The sequence below is a fragment of the Peromyscus eremicus genome, chromosome 8a (genome assembly GCF_949786415.1).
Source record: "Peromyscus eremicus chromosome 8a, PerEre_H2_v1, whole genome shotgun sequence".
In the NCBI taxonomy this organism is placed as follows: Eukaryota; Metazoa; Chordata; class Mammalia; order Rodentia; family Cricetidae; genus Peromyscus; species Peromyscus eremicus.
In genome coordinates, this window is record NC_081423.1 from 49,877,519 (window position 1) to 49,899,257 (window position 21,739).

The 21,739-nt window shown below is 42.0% G+C and overlaps 1 long non-coding RNA gene across 2 annotated transcripts in view; it reads right to left on the reverse strand.

The window, feature by feature from the left end:
- Positions 1–3,345: 3,345 nt before the first annotated feature.
- LOC131916115 (uncharacterized) overlaps positions 3,346–21,739 on the reverse strand; it is a 40,176-nt gene continuing 21,782 nt past the window's right edge. Inside the window, exons 3-4 of one of the 2 annotated variants that reach the window (XR_009380507.1) lie at positions 6,101–6,206; positions 3,346–3,592 (exon numbers count right to left, since the gene is read on the reverse strand). This is a non-coding gene — a long non-coding RNA (uncharacterized LOC131916115). Of the gene's footprint in view, positions 3,593–6,100; positions 6,207–19,897; positions 20,272–21,739 lie in introns of those variants that run through there. The other variant, XR_009380506.1, reaches the window with a different exon arrangement.

The following is a 21,739-nucleotide window of genomic DNA, read 5'->3' on the forward strand; positions in this document are numbered from 1 at the left end:
TTCATAGAACTCAAAGAGTGAAGGAGGATGTAAGACCTGACTGAGAGAATCTGGTGATGAGCAGTGGATGAGGGCAAAGGGCCCACATTTCTACTGGACAAGCACTTGTAAGTTTCTTAATAAGGCTGCCATCTTTAACAATGTAAACATAATCTCAATGTATTTATAATTGTTGGTGTGGCAAATCTTCCCTCATCTAGAAATTGCAGAGAGAGAGAGAGAGAGAGATTGATTCTTCATGCTATAGTGAAACTCCAATAATATTATAAACAGAGATTGCAAGGGAAGGATGCACCTGATTGTCTTGCTTGCCCAGGGCAGACATAACTAATCAATCAATGTTTACTCTTCTTCTAAGCTTCTTAGAAATGACTTCACAGTCTTTCTTAACAAAATGCCCCTGGGAGCACTAGCCATTGATCAGACTTGGAAGTTAAGATAAAACCATCTTGACATAACACATCTCAGCTGATTCTTTCTCATTTTCCTTTCCTGGGATGGTTCTCCTAAGGACACAATACATTTAATGGCTAAACTCAGTGTCCTCTGTGAACCTTCTTTCTTTTGAGGTAATTGTCTCTCTTCCTGGCTCTTATGGGATCATTTTCCTCAAGAACTAAACGTTGTTTCTTTTACACTTTAATTGGATGTATTTATTGTGGGTTTGTGTGTGTGTGTGTGTGTGTGTGTGTGTGTGTGTGTGCTCAAGAGTGCACAGGTGCACATGCATGCATGTGTCAAGTGCCATGGTAAGTGGGTGAAGGCCGGAGGGTAATTTGCAGTAGTCAGTTCTCTGCTTCTATCATGTACGTCCCTGGGGTTGGACTCAGTCATCAGGCTTGGCAACAGGTACCTTTACCCATCAGTCCCCCAAGGACTATTTTTAAGCATACCCATTTATTCTCTAGCCTCTCCTTAAGTGGCTGTCGGGGACAAGCAGCGATGAGTTAATCTGAACTTCTTCTCAGTATCCATCATCCATCCCCTTTTGGCAGAAAGGTCCTTGCCCCTGCCCTCCATAACAGAATAAGTGTGCATTTCCTTCTGAAGACCTTCCTCATAGTACGTAAGTACATCTAGCTTTCCATGCTGTTCAGGGCTTTCTATATTTAATGTGTGCCTATCATTTCTCAGCATGGAGTCAGTGTTCCACCTGCATCAACATTTGCTAGTGTGGTGTGGAGGGGGGAGAGTGTCCTTATTAAAAATGCCATTTCCAGCCCTTTCTCTGGAACCATGAATCAGAATTTCTCATCTGATTTTTTAATTGATTTCCCGAGGTGATTTCACGAATCTATTCAAGTTTGAAAATACCTGCTCTAAGAGAAAGGTTGGAGGAAAATCATAGTGAGTCTATCTAAACAGGAGCCTTGAAAGGTTTTAACAATGCTATTCTCCCAAGCTCTATTGATTTTTAGGGGGTGGGTCTGTGTCTGATCCTTCCTAAGCCATCACTGACTCATATCTTGCGGTTCTTTTCTTCAGAAAGTCAGGAGAGAACATGGCCAGATTAAGAGGTAGGTCAAAGGAATATTTGTGTTAGGCGCCAGCCCAACATGGTCACTCAGACATCACTGAAAATAATACAAGGTCTGAGAACATTGTACTTACTGGAAACTCAGAAAGGAATGTGTCAGTAGGAAGGAATAACTTGATAATCTGCTGGAGGAGGAAACATCTAATAAGCTCATCTGAATATTACAAAAACAACAGGAACGATCTAGGGCCATCTAAAAAGACTACATGTGCGAATTATGAGGCTTTGGTTTTTCTGCATGGAATGTTTCAAGTTTGGGTCAGTTCAACGATCCAATGTGTTGTAAGGACTGGGTTCCCAATGTCTGTGGCCTTCCTTGATTGCTTAACTACCCGTATGGTCAAGTGTTCTTCTCAATTAATGGATCAACAAATATACAAAATACATCAGTTTTAAGAGAGACCAACATTTTGTCCCTCTCAGGAACTTCAGTACTTCTGGTCCTGTCAAAACCGGCTGATCCCTTGCTGTTACATCATCCGTCTTGATAGGGTTTTTTTTGTTTTTTTTTCTACTTAGTCTCGATGCCCTTCCCTCAAATGTTAGCCCAGACTTTAGAGACCGGAGGATTAGTGCATTAAAAATAGAAAGAGAACCAATTAAGCCCCTACTCTCTAAATAAGGGTTATTTGCATCTGTGAGGGAACTCTGACAAGCATGACAAGCAACCGAATTAATGAAAGTCTCATGGCTTCTAGAAAAGTGGAATCAGGCCATTTGCTGACACCTCTCTCTCCTAGCAGGGACCTTTGAACTCAGTCTAGAGCCTGGCAGAGACCATTGCCCAATTCCTGTCACATCCCAAAGGTGTATCTCTTATCTTCAACACAATCAAGCAAAAAGATAGCTAGTATTCTGACACTTTCTTGTTTCACTCAAAGGGCCTGCAATATATAACATAAACTCCTCAGGTTCACAGAACATCAAGGACTTAGCTATAGAACTTTCATCCTGAGGGTACAATCATATGTCCTCTCGCTATCTGTACTGTCTGTTCCACTACTCATGTCTGTATGTGAAACAGGACCAGATTCAACTCTATTAGACAATGCAGCACTTTCTCCTGGAGATTTTCATTGCAGTATACTTTTTGGATGAATTTCCCCTAGATAATTATTTGTATAAAATATTAGTAGACAAGGGACACTCTTCACTTGCTCAGTGCTCCTAACACTATCCAAAATGAAGATGGAAGTAAATAAAATACATAATGAGCCTTCTTACCATTGTGTTCTGTTTTAGAATTCATTAGGCTTCTGATTCAAGATGGCAGTCTGAGCTGAGCATACACTACTACGATTTCTTCCCAGGATTGCCTGGAAATCACACACACACACACACACACACACACACACACACACACACACACATACCACAGAGTACACATGGGGACATAGAGGTGGATTACTAACTCTTAAATTTTGAGGGCTTCATGGAGGGTATCTGATTTTATCCAATAGACAGAAATAAAGCGAACATATAACAGAGCACAAGAGCCAAGCTCAGGACCTTTCAAAGACAAAAGGAAGGCCAAGTTAATGCTTTCAAATGGAAGAACAGACAGCATTCATCTTCAAGTCTTTTATAGAAAGACTATGTTTTAACCCTCCCAAGGGGGTCTTACCTCCAAAAGAGAGTTGATGACAGCTACTATTGTATTCTGGAAAAAGTAGCTTGAAAAGACTTCATGATGAAAGTTGTCACTTTGTTGCAATGAAAAATATGTAACAATAAATTATTGCTTTGAAAGATATCACTTTAAAAGATAATGCCTAGGACAATGGCTTATTAACAACTCTTACCTTTTTGTGGGTTGACTGAGCTCAGCTTAGTGGTTTTCTCCATCAGGTCCAGGCAGAGATGAGATGAGGCTGGTGGAGATGAGGCTCATTTGTGTGCCTGGGAGCAAGCCATTCAAGTATCTAGAAAATCTGTAGTCTGGTCATCTTTCATCTCTGTACAACTCCCTGTGGCTGCTTGGGCTTCCTCACACTATGGTGGTCTTTGGATAGTTGGGTGTTTTACATGCCAGATGGATTCTCCATAGTAAGTGTTCTAAGACACAGGGAGGGAGAGTTGACTGAGACCCAGAACTGATAGCATCACTTTGGTTGTATTCTGAATCAAAATGCTTACAGTGCCTCCCAGACTCAAAGAAAGAGGCATCAAATGCCAGCCCTCGGTGACAAAAGCAGACAAATGGTTATCATAGCCTTATCTATACTTGGAGATTTCTAGAAAGGGAGTTAAGGAAATAGCAAGACAAATAGCAAAGGAGTGCCCCTCCCAAAAGCACTTGGCATGGGCGATTATGGGGATCCTCAACTTTTCCCTGTTCCTAGTCCCCACACAGTCCAAGGCAGGCTGTCATATTTGTGGGTTGTAGTCTTATATTTAGTGTTTCTCTTTAAGGAAGAGGCCTTTTGTGAAAGAAACATGGACAACTGTTGAGAAAAATGTACATCACCTACCTATACGTGTCATTTAAGTTACAGCACTTGCTGAGAAAGATTGCAATGCATGAGAAAAAAAAATAATAAAGTACCAGGAAAAAGAAATGGAAGGATCAGTGGAAACTCAATCATCTCAGAAGAGAAGAAAAAGATATAATCTGTAGGAAGAAGGTTAGAATTATTTTAAAATATTCAGATCTCTGCTGATTGGCTTGAAAATATTTGTAACTACAGATTAAGACTAATGCCTTTTGAAAAGACATTAACCCAAAAATATTTTAAACCTGGTAGAACATTTAACAAGAAGGAATTTTGAAATTAAATCACTATGGAATTTAGATTTCACCAGATGGAGGCGAAAACTGGACAAAGATGATGACCAAGTTGTTGAATAGAAAGTAAGGTCAACAAGGTTGGATAAAGCACAGGGACAAACAGCCAAACGAATGGAAACACATGAACTATGAACTAATGGCTGAGGGGTCACCAACTGGATCAGGCCCTCTGAATGGGTGAGACAGTTGATTGGCTTGATCTGTTTGGGAGGCATCCAGGCAGTGGGACCGGGTCCTGTGCTCATTGCATGAGTTGGCTGTTTGAAACCTGGGACCTATGCAGGATCGCTTGGCTCAGCCTGGGAGGAGGGGACTGGACCTACCTGGACTGAGTCTACCAGGTTGATCTCAGTCCGTGGGGAAGGCTTTGCCCTGGAGGAGGTGGGAATGGGGGGTGGGCTGGGTGGAAGGTGAGGGGGGTGGGAGGGGGAGAACAAGGGAATCTGTGGCTGATATGTAGAACTGAATTGTACTGCAAAATAAAAATTAAAAAAATTTTAAAAAAAAGAAAGTAAGGTCAAGAATCTTAGAACTTGGAGCAAAAAGGAAAGCAAAATGTACACATGGAAACTGCGGAGGCACATGTAGCAAACCTCAGAGACTAAGACCAATCTAAAAGACTTTCTAGGAAGAAAAGGAGGAATCAAAAAATTTAAAATGATTGGAGAAATTAAACACAACAATAAATCCCTGGAGCTGACAGACAATGGACTCTTAAAGACAATGTCTACTGAGAATAAAGTAGAATATATAAGAAAATGCCACACCTAGAGACCCACTGAGCAAAGACTTCCTAACTTACACGATAAAATGAATTTCCTCAAAGCTTCTAGAGATACAAAGAGGAAAAAACTCAGGGAAAGATAAACAGACCAACAGCCATTTCTGATCAGGAGCACTCGGTTCTAGGCAGAAAATCAATACTATAACTTAAATTTCCAAGGAGACATTGTTTTGGATTCTATACCCAGCCAAGCTATTAACAACATTTAAGGACAAGAATAACAAAGACTTTCATGGATAAACAAGGACCCAATCGGTATGTGTTTTTATTTCTTATCTGTGAAGAACCTATTTCCTCATAGAGAAGAAGTCCTCCCATAAAACAATGGGCAAATACAGGAGAAAGGCTGGCATGGACAAACCACAGTCAGGAAAGCTGAGGACTAGAAGGAGAGGTAACATACAAGGCTTTTAAAAATAGTGTGCTTGGGAAGAAAAGATTGACAAGTGAGAGCTTCCAAACTTTTAGAAGTTTATAGCAATAAAAATAAGGCCCGAGGAGTAGCAAACCAAAAAAAAAAAACAAAAAAAAAACAAAAACAAAACAAAAAAAAAAAAAACATTTACTTGTATCATGTATGACAAGGAATTATAATGTATGAAGTGTTTTTATAAGACAATTTTCAAACTAGAAATGGAAAGATGGGTATCACAAATGAGAAAGCTGCAAAAGGAAAAAGTCAATGGGGCCAGATAACCAATGTCATTCCCTCTGTTTCCTCCTAGAAGTTCAGTCTGAAATCTTAATTCCACCCTGGTGTGTGAAGTACCAGGTGAGTGTGGTGGGAGGGAACTGGGAATTCTGGGAAGCCCTGCCTTTTCATAGGAGACACTGTGATCATAAGGGTTGACATTAAGTAGTCAGGAGATACTTTTTCAACAGGTGCTTTGTACAGGCAGCTGGGGAAAGAAAAGTTAGGCGATGGAGAATTGTTAATAAACTTGACTATGCCTCTTGTGTGTGTTTACTAATGGTCACATGTGTTCCTTACACCCTGATGCCATCATGACTTCCTGAAAGAGGCACTCAGAACTCTTGCCACTTGATGTTTTTCGTCCATGTCTTCAGCCATACGCTGTTGAATCTTCCTCCCATTCCTATAGTCAGAACCCAGACAAATGATTGAACTTTCTCTTCACTCTTAGTTCAGAAATTAAGGTAACAACAAGGTTTTAAACAGATGTACCATTTTAAAATCTCTGTCTCTCCTAATTAGCTCTGGAGGTGCATGGCTTTGTACTGGGGGTGGTCTGCTTTTATTCTCACTCCTCCCTTATAGGGTTGGAGGGGGTCATGACCTTATTATACTTTGTTCTCATTTGTTCCCCTCCTCCACTGCCATTCCTTATACTCCCTGACCCCCTCAAGCAATAAGGGTGTCTTCAAACCACCTTGCTGAATCAGAACTGGGGTAATGACCAATCAGACCACACCTTGAGCAAGATGCTTGATCATGCTTACCTCTACCCCTGGCTAATTCATTAAGCCTAAGGTCCCATTGAAGATGGACTTGGAGTTCCCTGAATCCTTTTATAAGTATTTCCCAAGGTGGCCACATTGATTAAATCTCCTTTCCTGGCTTTTTACCATTAAGCACCTCCTGAATGAGTTACCTGGAATGAGTAGTGCTGTGGATATGTTCTGTATGCTCTGAATGTGTTGCTCTGATTGGTTAATAAATAAAGTGCTGATTGACCAGTAGCCAGGCAGGAAGTATAGGCAAAACAAAGAGAGAGGAGAATTCTGGGAACAGAAAGGCTGAATGAGGAGATGCTGCCAGCTGCCACCATGAAAAGCAGATATTAAGATACCAGTAAGCCACGAGCCACGTGGCAACTTATAGATTTAATAGAAACAGGATAACTTAAGATAAATTAAGAAATAGGATAACTAGATAGCAAAAAGCCTGCCATGGCCATACAGTTTATAAGTAATATAAGCTTCTGAGTGATTATTTTATAAGTGGGCTGTGGGACTGCAGGGGGCTTGTTGGGACCCAGCCAGAAACTCTCCAGGTACAGAGTGGCCTAGCCTAGTCGGTTTAGGGTTTCTCCCTAAAGTGCTTGTAACAGCTTCACTGTAGCTCCGCATTAGTAATGTCCTCCTTGTCTGTCTTGGGCCCTACAGTCTCTGTGTCTCCAAATGGCTCCTGGCTATTAGTGTTTTCACCTGGCTGAGCTATGGGCACATCTCTACTCTGTTACTTTTCTAACTCCCATAATCCTCCACATGATACTTGAAGTATAACTAGATTCCTCTTGCTCTTGGGTGCTCCTAGGATAAGACTCTCCTAGTCTCTGTCTGGCATCTTTCTCCACGTGCTAAGGACTATGCTTTAAGAAGTCTCAGAGGAGGGACTGTCTGTCAAACACATAGCCCTCTCCAACAACTTGGTCAGCTCCTCCTGAGAATTATCCCATAGTGCCCTGCTCTAAGGGTACCACTAGAGTAGTTTTTGGTCTCCCGAGTAACAGTTCCTCCTTCCAGCAGGAACTCAAAATCTCTCCTTCAAATGCTCTTGGACAGCATTCCTGCCCCTCACTTGGGTTTTGTTAATGTTCAGTTTGGGGTTTTGAAGACCAGGCTTCAGCACCCTAGTAGCCATGCCTCACACACACTGCATGGAAAGTCCTCAACTTTGGGTGGCTCCACTTTTGTGACAGGACAAACATAATAGGCATTCAGTAGGAAACCGACTGCAGATTTTGAACTTGCTCTGCTCCAAGGCTAGCAATGTGTAAGAATAAACCCCTTACAGTGTTGGGCAGCAGTGGCCGCCACAGCTCCCAAGCAGTCATGTGATCATGCTGTCAGGCTGAGATGTTTGGAAGGTGAGATCTATGCACTGCATTTTCTACTTAAGATATCCTCAGTTTAGGACGGGATTATCTGGACACACCCCATGGCACACTGAGCAACGCCTGTGCTTTAAGCGTCTTATGATTTTCCTACCCACCCCTTCTTGGTAACACTCTAAACCCATTCCCTCCACTAAAGCAGACAGCTTCCCAGCTTCCACCTGTACCCCTAATGCCCATAGACTGGGTCATACTTGTATTTGGCCCTTGGCATTGTGGGAGATTTCTAAGGTGGTCAGTAGCTCTGTGGAAAAAGAAAAGCCCAAGCCTGCATCTGAAACATGAGGCTACTTCTCCTAGATGCCCATTCATATGTCAAAATTCTGATTTGTTTTTTCATCTCTTTACATTTGAAAAGACCAGGGCATTAATTAACATACGACTCGATGTGAAAACACAAATAGAAATCGTAACAAAAGTCTAACCTTTAAAGGGTTTGCATTTAAAATCTCGGAGAGAAAAAGCAAGTGATTATTTTATTGATGCATCTTCTCTACCAACTCTCAAAACCTGCAGGTGTTAAATTAGCTGCAAGAATTTCTCCAGCTTTCCAAGTCTGCAGGAGAAACATGCTAATGAGGACTGAAGGAAATTAATGGAAGAGAGTCCAGGAGGCTGGGAGGAAAGTTCAGCACCGCTTCCTACATCGGGGATTTTTAGAGAAGCGCCTTCAATTTACCACAAGCCAAAAGCTCATGAGTAAAATACAGAAGTGTTTGAATCTACACCCTTAAGCATTTCCTTCTGACACACAGGATTGAAGTCTGCTGTAGGTAACATCGGCATCTGAGGATCTCATACAGGAAGCGGGGAACATAGAGGAGGATCTCGACAGCACCCCTACACCTGCACCCCTTAAGACTGTAGAACAAGAAGAGAGGCACAAGCTATTATAAGAATTTTGGCTTAAGTGTAAAAGATGAGTCTAACGACAAGTTTTCAACAAATGAAGAAACTACAGTGTAGCCTGATCAAATGTCTGTTTTACACATGAAAAACTAAGACACAGAAAGACTAAAGATGGTCTGAACACAGCATTATGGTTTATGACAATGTTGAGACCTGAATTTGTGTCTAGGTACCAAATGTACTAAGCCATCTTGATGGTAACAAAGACACCCATAAGGGTGTTATGTGAATGCTCATGCTATTCCTGTGGAATCAGTGACCAGAGGGTAGTGATTGTTATGGGGGTGACCCAAGGGCCATGATTCATGCCTTTATTCGTATTCCAGTAAATTGGGCTGATAGTCATCTACTGAATGCCTGCTATACTAGAGTCTTAGAGAATTCATCATTGACCAAGGGAGATGAATGACTGATACACAAACAAATGTTATCCAAAGTGATAAATATTAATCAAAATACTAAGCGAACAGTGGCAGGGGAACAGTTCATTCTGCCCAGGCACAGGAGAGTAAGGAGACATCCAGCAGACAGTGAGGAAGGATGACAATTTTGTTTGTTTAATGAGATGTATTCTTATTTGAATTGCCTCTTTGAATGATACAGTGTTTATGAAGAAAAAACTGGTAAAAAGTGTGAAATTATGAACAAAAGCAGGCCCCAGAAGGAGCTCGGTGAGTCTGGGGAATGGTAGGTGAAAGTTTGGAGGAACTGGCTGTATTAGTATCAGCTGGGTTGATAAACATCTAGGACATGGAGGATTCTGTTCTACACATTACAGCAAGATAATGGAGGACATTTAGAATGGGTGGGACTGGATCAGATTTGGGGTTTGGAAAATGATTCCATGGGTGGTTTCCAGGAGAATGTAAAAGGAAGACTATATTCTAAAAGTCTAAAAGTCAATAAAAACCATTGTAATAATGTACAGGAAAATAAACGCCTGCTAGAGTTGTGCCAGTGTGGACGCAGAGGAGAATGAGATGGGAATGAGCTGAAAGCGGACCTGATTGCATACAACAGCTGAGCTCCTCCAGCTCCTGAGTACAGCTGATGTATTGTTCAGGGTGGTAATGGGCTGATACTCCAACCTGCCAATCATGGACCACTGGTCTCTTCTTGACTGCCTAAATGATTTAATTTCTATTTCTGCTATGCCCACAGTCTGCTATTACTATATCACTGGATGTCTATCTTCCAAAGCTAATTAAAAATTAAATTGTGTCCTTCCTCCTCGAAATTTACATGCTGGAGTCCTAGCCCCATAACCCAGAAGGTATGTTTGCTCCAATATAGGATCATGATTGAGGTAGTCAAGCTAGATGAGTTCCTATATAAAAAGGAGAATTTGGGATCTAGATGTCCATACAGGAAGAGTGCCCAGTGAGGAAGGCAGAGATCAAGGAGATACCTCCTCCAACCTAGACAAACTAGTAACATGGTGGCACAAAACCATCTGTAACTCTAGTTCTGGGGATCCAATGTACTATTCTAATTTCCATGAGTGACAGCCAGCATGTCTCCAGGAGTACCAGATGACACATTTCTGTCCAGAAAAGCAGCTGCACTGCTTTTTAGAGAAGCCCCAGCAAAGTCAACACTGGGCTCCACTCAAGCAATTCCCATAAGAGCCTTTGTTGACTGCTTAACCTACAGCAGTGCCTCCCTGTCATAACACCTTGTTTTCTTGTCTTCACAGTGTTTAATGTTACCTTATGTTATGCTATTAATGTAATGTAATATAATAAACATTTGATATACCCTGCCACCACTCATGCCAGACATACCTTGCCCTGCCACCCTTAGAACATACAATCTATGACACTGAGAGAGTTCTTGGTATTTACTGTACCTTTAAATCTTTAGAGGAATATGGCAATAGTAGATCATTAATAAAATAGAAATATTTTATTAAATTAATGGAGAAAATAAATGATTATAGTTAATACTAATGTCATTACAATGTAAGAGTCAGTATTTTTCTTAATCTTTAGAGTGTTTGGGAGGGCTTGTCCTTTAGGGTAGAATCATCTGGGGTCCCCTCACTCAAATATTTGGAATGACTTGAAGATGGGATGTATCCACTAGAATGCTAGAGGGAATCTCTCTGGCTCCCTTCCTACATACTGCCTATGTGGCCTAGCTGAATTCCTACCGTGCCTTGTTCAACTTGGAGGACAGGCTGCCCGAGGCCAGAAGTCCCTCTAAAGGTGTATTGGAGTTGTTTGGATCTAAGATATCTGCCAGAGTGATCTCCAGACAACCTGTAACTTCATTATAGTTTTATCTTCATTCTAAATAACATACCTTCCATCACTATGACTGTTGATGGCTGCCATGGCTAGAAAGAACTGAGAAAAGAGTGTTTGTGGGGAGGGAACAGAATTCTCTGCCCATTTTCAGTGAAACGGCAAACATTCCTCCCATTTATTAACCCATTCCTTCCTCCCATTTATTTTGTTCTATAGCTATGATCTCCCTACCCCCTCATGGTTGAGAAGCTTGTGAGATCTCCTGTTTCTCTTATTCTTGGTCAAGACTAAAAACCTCAAACAGTGCTCAGTTGGTCTTGTCATTGGTGGACTCATGGAGGCTCAGAACTCCAAGCAAGAGGGCTAGAGAGAAGAAAGAGGCAAAGTCATTGATTGCTCTTATGAGCGTCAGAAACCTCAGAATGTCACTTGCATAATGCTGTTATTGGAAACATCTATATCTGTATCCAGACTGAAGGAGTGGGGTCATAGAGCCTATTTCCTAATAGGATGGCCACAAAGATCACCAATAGAAGAGGATTTGGGGTGGGAAATTATTCATCTAGCCTTAGAAAATAGTTACCAGTGATTCATATTAAAATGCTGATTCTTAATTCTGATTTCTGGGCCTCAGTCCAAGATGAGAAGACTTTCTGGGCCCCTGGGAATCAATACTTTCAGCAAAGATTCCTGGTGTTTTTAATGCAGAGGCACATGACCCCCTGTGTGAGAAGTACTCCAAACCTGCTTAATGCTTCCTGGCTGCCAGTGATCCATTTTGAACACACAGTGGGTTTGTTATGCATTCTCCCCAAGAAAGGAAAGTTAGGCATAGTGTGGGTGAGTGGAGAAATGGCTCAGCAGTTAAAGAGTACTGGCTGCTCTTGCAGAAGACCCAGGTTCAGTTCCCAGCACCCACATGGTGGCCCAGAACCATTCGTAACTCTAGTTCTGGGAATCCAATGTACTCTTCTGACTCCCATGGGCACCCAGCACACACATGATGCACATAAATGCATGCAAGCAAAACCTGACTCCATGAAAACAATTTGTATGGTAGCAAAAATTACTGTATTTATATGTTAAAAAATGCAATGGAGCAATTTTACAGAATGAAAACAAAACAAAAACCTAGACACCAAAATCTAGGTCCTCTACAAATACAATTGTTCTCAATATCTACCTAAGGAAATTGCTACCCTTCCTCTGTGAGGGCAATACAGACCCCCATCTTAGGGTAGGGCCACCATCTTAGACCACCTGCTGTACTCAGTTCCAGGAAGGACCTCGGGAATGTGCCATGACAACTTGAACAGATACAGAGCAGTATGTTCCTGCAGACATTCTGCCTGCTGTTTATGTCCCTTGAAGATATCTAGATAATCCCACTGAGCAATCCAGATAATCCTGTTCAGCGGGTTGTGATTCCCCACCAAAAGTCTAACCCAATGGTTTCAAATGTGGCTTCTCACCAAAAGTCTAGCCAATAGTTAAAAAACAAAACAAAACAACAACAACAAAAAAACCCCACTTTGCCCCATATCTCTTCTACCCGATCCTAAGTACATAATTCCTGGCTTGTGGTTTTTCCCTATAAAAACTCTATATACCTGGGCTCATGGCCGCTACCACATTTCCTTCCATCTACTGTGTGGTAGCCCAGGTTGAACCTGACAATAAAAGGACCCTTATGTGCTTGCATCAGAAACCAGTTCCTTGGTGGTCTCTGGGGATTTCGAGGATACAACACTCCTAGTGCTGATCCATGAATTCACTGTAAGTGCCTTCTGGCGGGGTGGTTTATAGACTTTCTTGGGGGCATTCTCACGCTATCTGTATCCAGAGAACTGCTTTAAAAAATCTCCCCAGTTGGCAGTTCCTAAAAGAGGCAGCCGCCTGGTTTCTCATCTGGGCTTTTGAGATGGTTCTTTTCTCATTGTTCTCAGGTTCACATCCACCTTGCTCTTCAGTGGGCATCACGATGCCACATGCTGATATGATCCTATTCATCTAAATCACTAGGATTAGCTTATTCTAAATTTGGAATATTTATTTATTTATTTATTTTAACTGGTAATTCCAAATGACTTGCAGGCCTTTGTGAGAAATGACATGGTTTGGATCATTTTCTGGCTTTTTGGGTTTTTTTTTTTTTTTCACCTTTTTTTTTTTTCTTTTTTAAGCTTGTCAATCCCTTGCAAAAGTTGGAATCTGACTTCTTTGCAGCAATTGTCCTTCAGTGGGTCACACAGCCCCAGTACCACATTTTAGACTCTGTAGCGTATTCTAAATAAAGCCGAAGGGTTCTCACAAGAGGATCGCCAGACATTTCCTTGTGTTGGGTGAGCGCAGAGGATTCTGGGCCTCCTGCGAACATTACAGGAAACTGTTAGAGGTCTGAAATTCAGACTCAACAAGCTCTGCCGCAGCTCAGAACTGGAGAGGAAAAGAGGCCAGGTTGATGCCCAGAGAAACAAAAGCATCAACAGTCAGCAGATCCTGGAGGGTCAGGTGAGCTAATGGCTGTCGAGCGAGTTCAGCTGAGCCGGTGGAGATTTAATAGAGCGGAGAAGCCAAAAACTCTTCCGAGAAAACGTAAACTTTAAGTCCACACATAGCCCTCCAGTCTCAAGCAGCCAGCAGGTACAGCCCCTCAGACTGAACAGAGTGCTGAGGCCTCAGAGCAGAGGATGTGATGCTTGCTCAGAACCTTCTCTGCAGAGTGGCCTCAGATCTTCTGGATTGTTCCACACTAGGGTAGTTAAGCACTTCCCCCTTCTTCCCTAAGATCCCCCAAAGCAAGGGTCTCTGTGAAGAGAAGGAGCTGTACACTGGCAGGGGAGGGATCCTCTTGGGTTCCGGAGCAGAAAGTGGGTGGGAGGAAGGGCATTTCTGAGTCATCCGCCGGATGCTGCCCTTTACAAAGTTAATCAGGACTTCAGTTGTTTATGATAATGATGGTAATCATGATTACTTTAGGGAACTTAGCGCTCGGCGAGGAATACCTTCCGCGGATCTGTGTGGATGTTTTCTTTATGGTCGCAGCCTTCCTTCACCAGCCTTCTTGCCTCTCCTTTCGAGCGAATGCTCACTCGCTCGCTGCCCATCTTCTCCTTTTCCCATTTCCTCTCTCCATGTTTTCCGAGTTTAGAGTAACTAAGCATAGAAAGTTGAGAGAAACATAAGCTAAGTCTACCAAGACTTCCTTGTCTGCCCTCAGCCACCTGCACCATCTGCACCCAGAGAGCACTGACAGCTGTGATCTGTGATCGCTGTCTGGCTTGTGGCAGATCTGAGACAGATACCAGTACTCCTGGGGCCACCTGAGGCTCTATTTGTTGCTTTATACAGCGGCCTCTTCCACTTGCTATTTTTCATTGCCTGCCATCCTCCCTCCTCTTTCCGCCTCCAGGAAAAATGGGTAGGCTCCTGAGAGCTCCTCAAACCACAAAAGCGATGTGTTTGTGGTGTGAAGAGCTTGCAAGTGGCAAGAACCGCGCGCGGGCCAGACACAGCCATCAGAAGCCCCACGGACACCCTGCCCAAACCTGCCCCAACAGACACCCACGCTTCCCTTCCTCTCCAGCACCTAGCTCCCAGGGTCATTCTGCCTTGCAAAGTGAAAATTGCTTGTTTGGTGGGGCCTCACTCCAGGAGCCACTGGTTCCCAACTGTCAGTGGCTGACATTATTACACGGAGCAACTTTTCTCCTGCAAATGAAGCTGCAAATGAAATGCTGGTTTCCAGCAGAGCGCCCCCCAACTGTGTGTGAATTGTTGGCAGGCGTGCACACTTGCGTGCACAGCCCTTTTCTCATCATTTATTTTGTTTTTTTCTTATTTTTGCATAGGTCAGGGTTGATGCTGGGGAGCCTCCTGGAATTCACCCCTACTGACCAAAGTGACTGAAGTCCCAGCTCCCCCTGTTTCCTCGCACAGTGGTGCATCTATTATGAGGATGGACTCCTGAGAGGCTTGAGCTAAAATCAACCTCAGTCATCACCTCCTGCCCTGCTCCTTGGCTTGCCCATGATGCAACTCAGACCCAGGCGAATTAGGATGCAATATTGAGTTAGCGAGAAAAAAGATCACTTATAAAGCAGAAGACAGGGAGGGAGGGAGGGAAGGGAAGCACTTCTTCTTTTGCTCTTACTGATGTGTCAGACTTAAAGCTTGTGACCCTCTTTAATTTTCAAGTGGGGGATTTTAAAAGAAAGAGAACTAAGACTCCATGTGGTGGGGGCTTTGTGGTCTCTTTCCAGAACCACACACCAGCTTCCAGGGAAGTAGCTGTGGGTCTCCTCAGACCACAGAGGGTGAAGAATACCAATGCTAATGGTGCACACAGCCCGTGGTACTGAGAGCAGGGTGGGTGATGATGCCAGAACCATGTGCTTGATTCCCTGTTTCACGGTTGGTGGAATCCAGGAAGCACAAGCTAGCATTTCTGTAAGCACCCAGAAATGGCAAGGGAGGTTAGGTTTTCACTCAGCTTAGCATTGATGAACCAGCCTGCCTCCATCCTAGGCTTAAACACCATCTGATAGTAAAGGAAAATGATTTATGATTACACCTCTGTTTCTCCAGTATTGGGCTATGCCCTCCCTGTAACCTTAACTACAGACGGTTCTGTACTGCCTCTTCCAGGAAGCAGCAACTGTGTCTCTGTTTCAAAAGTTATAACCATCTTGCAACCCTACCTTTGTTTCAAAAGGTTGTTATGATGACCTGTTGTTATGACTACCTTATGACCACCTTACAGTCATGTCTTTGTTCCAGGAGGTCATTATGACCAGCTTGTTATGTTCATGTTCTCCTGTAACCCCACCTATTTTGCCTGCCACCAACCCCTATTTAGAAACCCCCTATCATTGAGCTATAAAACAAAACAAAACAAAAAATAACCTTGTCTTCCTCACTTGCCTTAGGGAGAGGCAGGCCATGTACATGAGTTAAAAAGCATTCTTTAATTAATCACTTGATTTAATTAATTTGGCCCTGATGATTTGGGTTGGTGGTCTTTCTCCTTGAATCTTTGGAAATTAACATTATGGGCTTTACTCCTTTGCTTGCTCTGAGTTACCTTCCACGATCTACTGAGAAGTCACCTATAAACATTAAACAAACTATAGGGCAAAGAGGTCCCTCAAATCCCTGCCTACGATCTCAGAGGTGAAATTCAGCTGAGGTCTCCCTGTATACCTATTTGTTTTTACAAAAATAGCTGCATGACTAAAGCTGGTGAGGGATTCGCTTTGGTTTTCCAAATAGGAAATTAGTGAAAAACCGTTCTTACAGGTTCCATACACCCCCGAGCCCTTTTCAAGGCATGGCATGACAAGTGTTGATATTATCATCTCTACTACCACTTCTCTGACAAGTGGAATTCCCAGGTGACTGTCATAGTTTCTGTCAATTTGACACAAACCTTGACATACCTGGGAAGAGGGAGTCTCAGCTGAGGAATTGCCCCCGTCAGATTGGTCTATGGGCATGTCTGCGGGAGCATTTTCTTAATTTTCAATTGATAATGGGAGAGGTCAGTCAATTTTAGGCTGTGCCATTCCATGGCGGGTGGTCCTGGGTTGTATAAGAGAGCAGGCTGAGCAAGCAATAGGGAGCAAGCCAGTCAGCAGCACCCCTCCATGGCCTCTGCATTAGTTCCTGCTTTGACTTCCTTTGATGACAGACTGCAGCTGTAAGCCAAACAAACCCTTTCTTCCTCGAGTGGTCTTTGGTCAGTGTTTTATCACAGCAATAGAAAACAAACAAGGAGGGTCACAAAAATAGTCTTGTTTTTAAGATCTTTTAAGTCTTTGGATTATGATTCACAATTAGTTCTGTTTAGTCATTATATGTCAGCTTTCTCTGTCTTTCTATGTATCTGGTACTTATAGACTCTGTTAGAATCCACCCAGTAATATTTGCTTATCTGATCATTTTGATAGCATCAGTCTTCTCCATCAAGATGATGAGATGATACCAAAATTCTCCACTCAACTCCAAGGCCCCAGTAGAGTGCCTGTTACATAGCAGATGCTCTGTAAATACTCCCTGAATAAATGAATCAATTCATACTTTATATGGTTTTTTTTTTTTTTTTTTTTTTTTTTGGTTTTTCGAGACAGGGTTTCTCTGTGTAGCTTTGTGCCTTTCCTGGAACTCGCTTTGGAGACCAGGCTGGCCTCGAACTCACAGAGATCCGCCTGGCTCTGCCTCCCGAGTGCTGGGATTAAAGGCGTGCTCCACCACCGCCCGGCTATATGTTTTTTAATCTGACCAAATGGGGAGGATAAAAAGCTTTCAATTTTGCAATTATTTTAGAATGATAAAACATTATAATAAAGTGCTCCTGCTTTGGTATTTGATCTTTGCTGTTATTTAGACATGCTTTGTTCTCTACAAAAAAAAGCATTTTGACCATTATTCTGGAGATTTATAGGGGTGACCTTTAAGTGGTGATTAGGACCCAGCCCTCAAAAATGGATAATTCTTCTTTAAGAAGTTAGGTCAATGGGTTCATGGATCTTCTCAAGAGTATGTCTCTTGTGGCTGCTGCCTCTGCTTTTTGCTCTGCAATACCCTGCACTGCCCTAGGATTCTGTCACAGGAAGGCTTGAACTCACACAAGGACTTGTGCCGGAGCCCACCTTCCTTTTTCACATCTCACCTCATCTGTGCTGTTGTGTTGTGAGCAACAGAAAATGGACTGAGATGGTCTTTCTTAAAAGATTTGTTTATTTTTATTTTATGTTTTGCCTGCCTATATGTCCCTACACCGTGTGTGTGCATTGCTGGGGGAGCCAGAAGAAGGCACTGGAGCCCCTGGAACTGGAGTTAGAGATGGTTGTGAGCTACCCTGTGGGTGTTGGGAACAGAAGCCAGGGCTCCTGGATAAGCAGCCAGTGATCATAACTGCTGAGCCATCTCTCTAACCCTGAACTGAGACATTCTTTATTCTACATTTTTTTTTTGAGTCATTTATTAGTATCAGCATCTGGCATGGGGAGCATAGAGGATCTGGGTTCCAGACTTGGTGCAGCCCCTCTGGGCAGGCCATCTGCAGCTGCTTTACCACTCAGGCTTACCTTTCCCTGCTTCTCAATGCGTTGAAGTCAATGAGCTCCTCAGCTCTTCCTTGTCTGTTCTCTGATTGTTACAAGAAACTAGGAACTATATCAGGCCAAGGTAACCTGGACATGATAGAACTTGCTCAGATATTGTAACTGTTTCTTCTGGATTGCTCTGCTGTATGCACATGGAGTGAAGAAGGACTTGGACCCTCCCTTATGTCTGAACATCTTCTTGCTATTATGGAATGTATCTTTCCCTTTGAGCCCCATTCTTTGGGATGGATAATAGGCAGCGCTGATGATGTGTTGGTGTCTAGCACACACATCTGGTCCTGGCTTATGCTCATCCCTGTAACACTCCAAGGCTTTTCTGCACAGTCCTACGGGGTTGGTGTACTGTGACTAGTTTGCCATGTTAAGCCTCTCATTTTATTCATGTGGGCTGAGAAAAGCTTGGGTGAGCAAGAATGAGGGTTGTACAAAAATCAGAATACCGTTTCTCAGAGTGTCTTCCAGGAAATATTTTTTGCCCAGTAAAGTGTTTGTCACTGACAGTGAAGTATGGGAATTACTACCTGATAGGTCCAGCCAGTTCATACACACCCAGGGTGAACTCAAAGTATCTGAACATCTGAATATCGACACAATAAACACACCTTTTGAATTCATGTGACCCAGTTTCTGGAATAGATTTGACCACAGCTATCCATCCCCCCCCCCCATTATTCTTATTCACTTCACAAAATTTTCCTCGGTCACATATTTATAGGAAATACATTGATCCTGTAGGATGGTAAGTGGCCAGGGATTATTTGCAAAGAAGGTAACCTGTGCTTAAAATGTGTTCTGATTGTACTTTCTATGTCCAGCTTTCCCCCCAAAGACAAATAAAAACTTATATCGGGATGCTGCACTTCAGTATCAAGGACAAGTCATTAGGAAATAATTTGGGGCTTCTCAATAGAGTGTGCAAGGCATTACTTTCTGGTACTTAACGAAATATATGCTTATAATGAGAAAGTTCTAAATGAAAAGACAGGTGTGGTCAAAGTGGAGATGGAAGGATGTGGTGATGGAACTAACATTTTTGTGACCGTTGAAGATGAGAACTGATCCTGTGAGGAAAGGGAAAACAGACAAGCGACATATGGACAAATTGGAGCCGTTTCTCAAAAAGACAGAAGAAGGGAGATAACTGAAGTTAGAGAAACAGCAGATGATGTGAACAGAGAATGTGAAATCAGCATACAATTACCATTCTTGAAGTAGAAGACGGAACATCTTAACTAAGAAGCAACACTCGAACATCCATTAGAAGAAAATACTCCTAGGATGAAGGAGGCTTCTACATAACACAATGAAACATCAACAACATGGCCAAAACCTGTATCTCTTCTTTGAAGGACCTAGGAAAAAAGTTAACAGCAAACAGGCAAAACAGCCTTTTAGAGTTAAGCACCCTTCAGCTCTTGCTGTCCCTTTTCAGACTTTAATCATGTTTATATGACCAAGCTATGGCTTAGAATGGAGAATTTTAAAAATCTGTTCTGTGAGGAGATATAAAAATAAATGATTTTAATTTATGCTTGGACCACTTACAAAAGTTGGTGGTGGGCACCAGCATGGTGGCAGTAGCAGCGGTCTTTAGGTTTGAGAGAGTCTGAAAAACAAAACACCTCATGGGTTGGGGACTTCAGCCTGCTCACTCTTTATCCACTTCCTTCCAAATATAAACTTCAGGGTTTTGTTTTAGAAAGTACTGGCTCACAATATCTCCCCATTTTTGTTTATAAAAGAAAAGAGAAATGTGATGCAGAAGGCTACTTGATGAATTGTGGGGTGACTTATTTGTAGGGAGCTGTTGAACGTTTCCTGGGTTGTCTTCAGCAAAGGCAGAAATACTTCCGTGTGGCTCAGGAATCTACTTGTCTTAAGGCAGGGTGGCAGGACACAATGGACTCAAGACTTTTCCATTCTGTAGTGCTGTCTCCATGGTACCATTGGCTCTGCTTCTAGTCATTCTCTCCAGTACTTTATCACCATAATTAACATTGTTGCATGGAAATAGCAAGTCTGAAAGAAACCAGGGGAGAGAGCTTAGGTACTAATGAGCACATCAATTATAATAATGACGAATCTACTGTCATTCCAACCATTGATCTTCAAATCACTGGGCTGTTGATTGCAAATGAGGAAAGGAAGGAACACTCTCCTCTAATCCTTCCACCCATTTAATTACCATTAGCTTTTAGGTGTAAGTCTTTTGAAGCTTTATGCTGTGCACATTTTTTTTTTACATGATTTTGACCATATGCTACATTTTAAATTGCATATAATTATTTAAAAATTTACCTACTTTTTGACTTGAAAAGGAGAAGATATTCATGGTAGACAATTTTTTAAAGTACAAAAGGCGCAAAAAGAAATATTTAAAATCATTCAAATTCCCAGCAATCAGGCATAACATTGTTAGCATTTGGAGCATATTCTAAATTATTTAAAAAAAACCTTTATTGTCTCTCTCTGTTCCAACAGCTTTCAAAACATATTGTAAAAATTCAGACTGAACAAAAATATGTAAAGCAGAAAGTGGCATTCTCTGTCACCACACTGTCCCTAAATAAGGGTTTTCTGCATGGCTGTTCCACTGTTTCAGCCCAGACAAATGTGTGTTTGTCTTACAGAATTAGATTACACTGTGCATGTACCTTATTTTCACACTGAACAGGTTGATATGGCAATACTATTATTTATTCTTAAATTTCCACTTGACTCATGTTTACATTCTGTCCCATTTTTCTGTGTGAGCAAACCTGCAAGGAATATCCTTTTATCTGTGTCTTTTCACACTTTTCACACTCTGTAGGAGACACAGCATCAAAAGCTTATAAATGAATGTGTGGAGGAAAACGGACATTTTAAAGATGAAAAATTTGTCACTTACTAAATGGGATGTTCTGGTCCTATTCTCACCAACAATGTATGAAATTGCCTGTTTGGGTAATATTCCATGTCTTTAATATTTTAGAGATTAAAAATATTCATTTGAACTAACTCCCATCATTCATGGGAACATTTTCTCTTGCTTTTTAGAAATCATTCTCTCTGGAGGTTTTTCTTCCATCTCTTCACTGCTTAAGATTTTTGTAGCTTTATTTAGATGTGTATAATCTATATGCAAATGATTACACATATGTAAGGCCTGGAATTTGATGAACTTGGATACATGTATATAACTGTGATACCATCACCACAATAAACAGCATTTATCACTTGGAAAAGTTTTCTGTGTCCCTTTGATTTTCCTTTGGGGGGACCAAGAATATTAATTAAGTGATCTACCATCAACAAAACTTTAGGTGCACAACAAAACTTTAGGTGCACAGAGACTATAATGTACAGGAGATCTCTGGAACTTTTCACATTGTATAATATTAATTCATATTAAATCACAGCACCCACATCTATCCACTGGCACCCCCTCTTCTATAATCAACTACTGTGTGATGACTTTATCATCTATCTATCTATCTATCTATCT